Here is a 10,353-nt window from a genome sequence, read left to right on the forward strand (position 1 = left end):
GATCCCCCCTCCTGCCTCCCTCTCCATCCCATCCCTCTGGGTCTTCCCAGCGCACCAGCCCTGAGCACTTGTACAGACATGTTTTAAAACTGCTTTAGGTTTGCTATGAGGATTAAGTCAAATCATGCAATCACAGTCTCAAAAGACCACCCCATGGATGACATTAAATACAAAGAGGCTGGAAAAAAGACCTTTATAGGGAGAAGACTGGCAGACATGGCTGGGCCAAGTGGTCAAAGCTGGCTTCACAGTCAAGGAACAAACTGACATCATTGCTGCTTCTTTTTTTTTTTTTTTCTTTTTTTTTTTTCATTGCTGCTTCTTAAAGGAGCCAAACACCCCCCTGTCTCAGGGCATTTGCACTTGCTATTCTCACTGTGTGGAATGCTCTTTCCCCGTTATCCACAGGGCTTGCTTGTTGACTTCCTGCAGGACTCTGCTTTAATAGCATCACCTCTGGAAGGCCTCCCTGGCTCTTAAATAAAACAGCAATTCCCCCACTACCACCTGTGTCCCTGTGACTCTGGTCTGCTGTTCCTTTTCCCAGTGAAGTCACATGTCTATTTTTAAAAATTATTTTTTATTTACTCTCCACCTACCCCCAATGTCAGCTCTTCCAAGGCACTTTTGTCTGTCTTGCTCACTGCTCCAGTACCTAGAATAGTGCCTGGAACAGAGAAGGGACTCAGTAAAGATACGGGGAATGAGGGAATTCCCTGGTGGTCCAGTGGCCCCAAAGCTCCATGCTTTTGCTGCCGAAGGCATGGGTTCAATCTCTGATCGGGAACTAAGATCCTGTAAGCCACACAGCATAGCTCCCCCCACCCAAAAAAAGATATGAGAAATGAATGAATGAATCTGGCGGCAGCAGCTCAATATCACCTCCTCGATGAGGTCTCCCTTGATTTCACTCATAAGTGAAAGACCCAGACCCGGGGTTCCTCCCCACTGTTCTCAGCTCGGTCCTTCTGTGTGTCTCTGGGGACGAAGCCGCATTCAGGTGTGATTCCTCAGCCTAGCGTTCAGCATAACATAAACATTCAGGTAATGATGCTTCTAATTCCTACCTGTCCATAGAACTGGTTTTGTAAAGCAGGTTGACAGCTGACATCTCAGTCCATCCTCCCCATAGACTTTTGAGATGGGTGTGTCACCCCTGTTCACAGTTGTGACCTGGAGAGGGCTGGTGACTGGCTCAAGATGAGACAGCTGATTGGGAGCTGAGCCATGCCTAGAACGCGTCTCCCGCTTCCCCGGAAGCAAAGGCTATGGAAATTATGTTGTGGGAGCACCTTGGGAGGATTTTAGAATGAGCAGCACCAGAGGCTGCGACCGCAGCACCTGCAAGGCCTGCAGCTGGGAGCTGGTGCAGCAGGAGCCTCAGATTTGTCACAAGAAGTCAGAAATCCTAACTTGGCAATTGACTCAAATGAAGCTCAAACCCAGAACAGACTCTTACGGGGGCAGGATGCCAACCTTCGGCCAACAATTTGCCACCTTTGCTCTATCAGATTCTACTGGATTCTAGATAATCCCTCACTTTACAGCTGATAAAACTGAGGCCCAGAAAGGAGAGGAATTTGCCCAAGGTCACCCAGCAAGAGTCAAGATTTGAAAATCTCTGATCTGGAGAAGACAAGCTTTGGAGGAAGCGACACAGACCCCCTCACCCCCTAGTCAGTCTCTAACCTTCTCTGGAAGGTGGCTCAGGCCAGCAGGGAATAGGAAAACAGATGCCTGATTCCAGGGGCAGGAGAATATGGGGAGAGCTGAGTTTCAGAAGCCAATAGACCTGGGTTGAAACTGCATTCCCAGCCCTCACCAGCTTTGTGACTTTGGGCCAGGCTCTTCCCTCTCTGAGCCACGGCCTCTCCTCTGTAAGATGGAGACAGGATGCCCTGATGACTCACTCTCAGCCTCGCTGGCCCAGGGGTGCTGGCCAGACGCCACTGGCTCCATGGGGTTTGGGATCCTGCCGGCCGGGCCTGTGCTGTGAATCCCTCTGGAGAACTTGGCGCGGTTGCCACAGCGCACGCAGGGCACCAGTTCCTGTTGCATCAACATTCCAGCTCTGCTGGTACAGGTTCTGCACCAGAGCAGACTGTGTGGCTTCCAGAAAGGCCTCCGCAGGACAGGCTTGGTGACACCGGAGCCGCCCTCCGCTCCCAGCGCCCACTCCCCGCTGAAGCCCGCTCACAGCCTGAACAGGTGCTTAATTCTACCAGTAAAGCCTCAGTCACTGGCTAAAAAGCGACTCCAGTCCCTGCTGCCCCTTCTTTTTTAAAAAAACGAACTATCTCCAAGGACAGAGGAGCCTGGTGGGCTACAGTCCCTGGGGTCACAAAGAGTTGGACACAGCTGAGCGACTGAACATGCACGTTCTCTTCGGATTGCAAATGCACAAGGGGATTAACACATCCTCTCCCAACATATCATCTCCCCGGTCTCTCCAGACACTCAGCTCTGAGTGCAGGTAGGCGGGTGGTGAGGCTGGTTCTGGTTGCACCCGCTCCCGCCTCCAGGAGCCAGGAGACACAGCCCTCCTCTCCCAGGGCCCTTAGGTCCTGCCAGCTCCTCCTACAGCAGAAATGTGGCGGGGGAATACTTCAGGCAGAAATGCCTCCTTGGCGGTCACTCCACAGTCCCCCACCTGCCCCAGCCTCATGTCCCTCCTTCCCTGCCGCCGGGCCACTCTCTCCTCCTTCTGAACTTCAGATTCTGGTCTCTACTGCCTCTCAGACTTTCCCCACCCCCTCCCAAAGTCCCTCCGAAACTTGCCCCCCTCCCATGCCAGGCCAGAAGCCTCCTGCCTACTCGCTCCAGCTGGGGGGCCTCAGGCCCCATCAGTCCTGCCTCCTGAATGCTCTCTGCATCCCCTGACCACTGGCCTGAGCCTCATAGCATGTCGCCGGCCACCGTGGTCTCCCCCGACTGGTCCCTGGCCTTTAGTTTGGCTCCCCTCTGCCCATGCTCCATAGCCAGAGAACTTTCTAGAACTGTTTGGCAGCGGACCTCCAAGCTTTCATCCCTTCTTTCAAAACTGTCAGCTACTATCAGAAGCGCAGCTCAGCCCAGCATTCAAGGCCCCACTGACTTAACCTGCCTCATTTCCTAAACGTGGTAACACATGCTATGCATTTTAAAAACTTATTTATTTTACCAAAATTTATGAGATCACACTCTGCCCCTTTTGAAAGTGCTTTTTTTAAAAAAAGAAAAAGAAGAACATTTATTTGGCTTCCTCGGGCCTTCGTTACAGCAGGTGGGATCTTTCATTGCAGCGTGTGGACTGAGCAGCCGCAGCATGCAGGCTTGCTCCTTCACAGCATGTGGAGTCTTAGTTCCCCGACCAGGGATTGAACCTGCGTCCCCAGCATTTCAAGGCAGATTCCTAACCCCTGGGCCACTGGGGAAGTTCCTTGAAAGTGCTTTTGACTGATTTCTTCCTGATGATTTTCTTTCTTTCTTTTTAAATTGAAGTATAGCTGCTTTCCAATGTTGTATTACTTTCTGCTGTGTAACTAGGGGAATCAGCTCTATGTGCCACACATTATTTATTTATTTATGTGGCCATTCCGCCTGGCATGTGAAACCTTAGTTACCCAACCAGGGGTCAACCCAGGCCCCCTGCAGTGGAAGCCTGGAGTTTTAACCAATGGACCACCAGGGAAGTCCCATATAGGCCATACATTTTTTTAATTCCCCATACCCAGGTGAAAAAATCATCCATTGTTTCTCTGAAATTAAATTTGAACTGTGTCCCATATTTTACCTAGCAACCCTAATGTCAGTCCAAACACCCTGGACATCTTGAGGTTTTAGTTTAATTTTTTTTTAATATAGGTATGTTTAAGTGCATAGGTATGTATAGGTATGTTTAAGGCTTCCCAGGTGGTGCTAGTGGTAAAGAACCCGCCTGCCAATGCAGAAGACATAAGAGACTCAGGTTCAATCCCTGGGTTGGGAAGATCCCCTGGAGTAGGAAATGGCAACCAACTCCAGTATTCTCACCTGGAGAATTCCATGGACAGAGGAGCCTGGTGGGCTGCAGTCCATGAGGTCTCAAACGAATCGGACACGACTGAGCGACTTTCACTTCACGTATAAGTGCAATATCTTGGAATACTTGAACTCAAAAATGACTCTTCCTTTAGCCTAAATTCAAATCTAATTGGGCATCCTGAATTTTTATTTGCCAAATCTGGCAACCTCGGTCCTACACAGGTAACAGAGACCAGGTGGCTGGCAGGGGTTGGGTAGTCCCAACCCTGGACCCCGATGCTCTGCCCCACAGTTGGCCTGAAAGCCTCCTTCCCAGACTCCTGCCTTGGTCCATGGAAGGGATGGGAGCCCAGAGACCCTTGGGAGGAATTTTTCCACAGCTTCCCACTTCTCTCCTCTCTCTGGACCTAGGTTCCTCCTATATAAAAGGTTCCTCCTATGCAAAAAGAAACTCATGGTTTCTCTGCCCTGTTTCCCCGCCTCTCCTAGGGATCTGAGACTTGAGTAGAGCAGGGGATTCTTAGCCTACCCCGAAGGCAAACAGGCTTGTGAGAGTTTCTGTTCTTTGGCTCAATGAAGGGCCTTGAGGAATGACTAAGACAAAGGTCCTTTCTTTTTTTCCCCACAAAGTACCTTGTAAACCTGGCTTCCCAGGTGGCTTAGTGGTCAAGAATCCATCTGCCAAGCAGGAGTCATGGGTTCGATCCCTGGATAGGGAAGATCCCCTAGAGGAGGAAATGGCAACCCACTCCAGTATTCTTGCCTGGAGAATCCCATGGACAGAGAAGCCTGGTGGGCTACAGTCCATGGGGTTGCAAAGAGATGGACATGATTTAGCAACTAAACAACAACCTTGTAAACGAATTAAACCACGTTAACAAGAACTGTTACAGACAAAGATCATCAACAGATGCTAAAACCATTGGATGGAAGTTTGTTGGGAATTAAGACATTCACATGGTATCAAAGGAAAAGTTACCTTTACAATAGGGAGACCAGGCAGGCGCCAACAGACCCGTCACCTGCCCTGTGATCCAATCTGTCCACTGGTTAAAGGAGACTAAAGACATCTGCCAAGTAAACGCCAAGCCTGACCTGGGATTAGAGCCTGGACCAGAAAAAACAATGGCTAGAAAGGACATTATGGAGCAACCGGGACAAGTGGAATGTAGACTGGAGATAAGATAATTGTGTTGTTTCAGCGTTACATTCCCTGAATTTGATGCTTGCATAGTGGTATGTAGGAGAATGGCCTCATTCTTGGCAGATGCTTGGTGAACGGTTCAGAGGTGAAGGGCCATTTATCTGCAACTAACTCTCCATGGTTGAGCCAAAGCAAACAGATAGATAGGGAAGAAAGAAGGAAGACGTCAAATGATGATGTTGTCATTCATTCGCTAAGCTGTGTCTGACTCTTTGTGACCCTGTGGACTGTAGCACACCAGGCTCCTCTGTCCACCACTATCTCTTGGGGTTCGCTCAAATTCATATCCATTGAGTCAGTGATGGCATCCAACCATCTTATCTGTCACCCCTTTCTTTTCCTGCCCTCAATCTTTCTCAGCATCAGGGTCTTTTCCACTGAGCCGGATCTTCGAATCAAATAGCCAAAGTATTGGAGCTTTAGCTTCACAACAGTCCTTCCAGTGAATATTCAGGGCTGATTTCCTTTAGGATGGACTGGTTGGATCTCCTTGCAGTCCAAGGGACTCTCAAGAGTCTTCTCCAGCACCACAATTTGAAAGCATCGATTCTTTGGTGATCAGTCTTTACAGACCAGCTCTCACATCCATACGTGACTACTGGAAAAACCATATGATAACAGTTGATGAATCTGACCACTTTACCATATTGTTCTTGCAACTTCTCTGTGCATTGGACATTTTTCCAAATACAAAGCCTGAAGGAGGACTTCCCTGGTGGTCCAATGGTTAAAACACAGGGGACATGGGTTTGATCCATGGTCTGGGAAGATTTTACATGCCCCGGGGCAACTAAGCCAGCGTGCCACAACTATGGAAGCCAGCTTGCCCTTTGTGCTCTGCAGCAAAAGAAGCTGCTGTAATGAAAAGCCTGCACACGACAACAAGGAGTAGCTCCCATTCGCCTCAACTAGACAAAGTCCATGTGCAGCAATAAAGACCCAGTGCAGCCAAAATAAATAAATAAAACAAAATTCGAAAAAGCCTGAAGGAATGCCCACACAGAATAAAATATCAGATGTAGCCCTTTCCCAGAGATAGAAAGGTCTTGGCCTGTGGTCATATAGTGAATTGGCTGCTGAACCTGCCCCACTGGGTTCGCATCCCCAGAGTAGGGATGGGCCACCTAATCAAGGTCACCCCTTGTTCTTCTCATCACTCCCTCTCACTTGCCAACATTTTGCCACTGAGGCCTCCCTACAGTCAAGCAAGAGGTGAACAGGCCCTTTGGAGTCTGGGGAGAAATTTACCCTGTAACCCTACAAAGAAACTGGGTCACAACTCCCGCCTGCGAGGCCAAGCCTGGCATGCGGGTTACTTTTAGAGAAGCCTTCAGATGTAAGCAGAAGTGAAATCCTCTTTTGCACTTTACACATAGAAGTGTGTCAGCGGGGTGAGGTGTAAACACAACAGGTTTTACTGTGGTGAAAGTAAAATGCTTCAGTAATTTATATTGATTGTTATTGTGTAAATTTTATATATCGAAACAATTATGAAAAGGCTCAAAAAGATAAACAGGAAAAGAAATGGGCAGTTAATATGACCTTAAGAGAGGCAACCACAGCAATGATAACTTAAAGAGGGAGGCTATTTCCTTTTTGAGTCTACAAGTGCATATAGTAATTTAAGTGAGAATATAAGACAGAAGCCAGGCTTCAGCTATACGTGAACTGTGAACTTCCAGATGTTCAAGCTGGTTTTAAAAAAGGCAGAGGAACCAGAGATCAAATTGCCAACATCCGCTGGATCATGGAAAAAGCAAGAGAGTTCTAGAAAAACATCTATTTCTGCTTTATGACTATGCCAAAGCCTTTGACTGTGTGGATCACAATAAACTGTGGAAAATTCTTAAAGAGATGGGAATACCAGACCATCTGACCTGTCTCTTGAGAAACCTGTATGCAGGTCAGGAAGCAACAGTTAGAACTGGACATGGAACAACAGACTGGTTCCAAATAGGAAAAGGAGTACGTCAAGGCTGTATATTGTCACCCTGCTTATTTAACTTATATGCAGAGTACATCATGAGGAACGCTGGGCTGGAGGAAGTACAAGCTGGAATCAAGATTTCCAGGAGAGATATCAATAACCTCAGATATGCAGACCCTTATGGCAGAAAGTGAAGAGGAATTTAAAAACCTCTTGATGAAAGTGAAGGAGGAGAGTGAAAAAATTGGCTTAAAGCTCAACATTCAGAAAACTAAGATCATAGCATCTGGTCCCATCACTTCATGGGAAATAGATGGGGAGACAGTGGAAACAGTGTCAGACTTTATTTTTCTGGGCTTTGAAATCACTGCAGATGGTGATTGCAGCCATGAAATTAAAAGACGCTTACTCCTTGGAAGGAAAGTTATGACCAACCTGGATAGCATATTTAAAAGCAGAGACATTACTTTGCCAACAAAGTTCTGTCTAGTCAAGGCTATGGTTTTTCCAGTAGTCATGTATGGATGTGAGAGTTGGATGGTGAAGAAAGTTGAGCACTGAAGAACTGATGCTTTTGAACTGTAGTTTTGGAGAAGACTCTTGAGAGTCCCTTGGACTGCAAGAAGATCCAACCAGTCCATCCTAAAGGAGATCAGTCCTGGGTGTTCATTGGAAGGACTGATGTTGAAGCTGAAACTCCAATACTTTGGCCACCTCATTCGAAGAGTTGACTCATTGGAAAAGACCCTAATGTTGGGAAGGACTGGGGGCAGGAGGAGAAGGGGGCGACAGAGGATGAGATGACTGGATGGCATCATTGACTCGATGGACATGGGTTTGGGTAGACTCCGGGAGTTGGTGATGGACAGGGAGGCCTGGCGTGCTGCGATTCATGGGGTTGCAGAGTCGGACACGACTGAGCGACTGAATTGAACTGAACTGATAAGACAGAAAAAGAGACTCAATCTTAATTGTAACTCTGTAGGGTTTTTTCATTGGATTAGTGTCTATAGCTTTGATCCAAATAGGATTTAAGTTTTGTTGATTTAATGCCACTTAGGTGATGAGTCTTTAGAGGAAAAGCCCTGTGGGAATACTTCACGGCTTGTGAGAGAATGATTAAAAGGAGAAAGCCAACTTAGTCACCTCCAAATTACACAAGGAGAAGAAAACCCAGCATCACATATCCACTTTCGCCAGAGCCGTCATCGATCCAGGTGTGACAATAAACAGGGAGAAAATTCGAAGTGACTGGGGGAGACACAGAGGTTGGGGGTGACCTGCTGCTCTCCCGGCCTCCGTGGAAGGTGGCTCTGGAGAGGGTACCTGTGCCGTGGATAGCCTAGGAAGCACCTAGCCCTGGGAACTTACCGGCTGCACACGCTGCGGTCAAGCTTTCCTATTTGTAATATGAAAACTGTGATCCTCAAAACTGAAAGAACACCTAACTGATCTGCGGTGACATTTACCCTTGTGTTCTGTGGTAAGACGTCTCTCTCCCTGTCTCTCTCACCATGCTGTGCCCAGGGTTCTATTCTTGAAAATGATTTACTCATTCATTTATTTATTTTTGACTGTGCTGGGTCTCTGTTGCTGAGTACTGGCTTTCTCTGTCTGCGGGTGGTGTGGGCTTCTCATTGCAGTGGCTTCTCTTGTTGTGGAGCATGGGCTCTAGGCGCATGGACTTCAGTCGTTGCAGCACGCAGCCTTGGTAGTTGTGGCTCATGGGCTTAGTTGCTCCATCGCATTATGGACTCTTCCCAGACCAACCAGGGATTGAAGCCGTGTGGCCTGCATTGGCAGGCGAACTCTAATCACTGGACCACCAGGGAAGTCCGTTTCCCCTTTCAAAACCAGCTGGTCTCTCCCCCACCTGCCTAAATCCTCCAGGGCTCCCCACAACCCCCTCCATCCCAGTTCCCTCCACCTGGGTCCCCACACTGCCTCACCCTGACCTCACATCACACCAGTGCCTCCAGGTCCCACTGTCTCAGCCCCTCTGTTCTTGCTGACCCTGCGTCTGTCCACCTCTTCCCCAGGCTCTGCCCGGCTCCTTCTGCCGGGCGGGCCCAGCTGTCCTCTGCCTGGCCAGCTCCACACTGCAGGACACACTGCCTGCCGCAGGCTGCTGGTCACAGTACCAGGAGCTCACGGTCCGGTTCAAGACCATTCCAGAAGAGCAAGGCTAGAGAGCCCCGTGGGGCCGGCATGGGTTTGTCCAGAACAGGTGCCCACTGCCTGTTTTTAAGTCACTCAGTAAACAAGTATTTATTGAGCACCAACTATTTGCAACTGGGCTTCCTAGGTGGCTCAGATAGTAAAGAATCTGCCTGCAATGTGGGAGATGTGCGTTCGATCCCTGGGTTAGGAAGATCCCCTGGAAAAAGGAATGGCTACCCACTCCAGCATTCTTGCCTGGAGAATCCCTATGGACAGAGGAGCCTGGTGTGCTACAGTCCATGGTGGGGGGAGGGGGTCACAAAGAGTTGGACAGGACTGAGCGACTAACAGAACTCTTTCGCTTTTTTTCTGCCCCCATCCCACCCCGCCCCCCTTTGCTACCATATGCTCTGTGCTATGGCAACCCACTCCGGTAATCTTGCCTGGAGAATTCCATGAACAGAGGAGCTTGGCAGGCTACAGTCCATGGGGGTGCAAAGAGTCAGGCATGACTGAGCAACTATCACTCACAACTATCACTCACTCAGGCTCCAGGCATGCAGGCAGCCCAGAGTTCTCTGTGATGGGGTAGGACAAGGGGCAGGCCACCCTTGAGAAAACGCACAGGATGACTTCAGCTCAATGCTAAGTGCTGGGAAGACCACCAGGGGCGGCCTGCAGGGGGCGGGCGGGTCAGGGCAGGTCTCACTGAGAAGGGAACATCTGACCTGATGCCCAAGCAATAAGGCGGGACTGACCCTGAGGCAAGTGGGGATGGTCTTCCAGGGAGAGAAAAAGGCCTGGAGGTGGGAGCCAGCCAGTCTGAGGAACGAGAAGGCCCTGGGGAGGCCCAGGAGTGCGATCAGAATCAGGCCAAGCGGGGGCTTCCTCCTTCCAGCCTGGGAAGCCACAGTTTCCGGATTTTATTTTAGAGCCCAACAATGGGGGTGGGGGCGCCATCTTCTCCCCTTTGGGGACGGCCAACGAGGCCCAGAGACCGCCAGCGTCCTACTGGAGGCCACACAGCGGGCCGGTGGGTGGGCTTTGGTGGGGGCGGTGG

Source organism: Cervus elaphus, chromosome 22 (assembly GCF_910594005.1).
Source record: "Cervus elaphus chromosome 22, mCerEla1.1, whole genome shotgun sequence".
In the NCBI taxonomy this organism is placed as follows: Eukaryota; Metazoa; Chordata; class Mammalia; order Artiodactyla; family Cervidae; genus Cervus; species Cervus elaphus.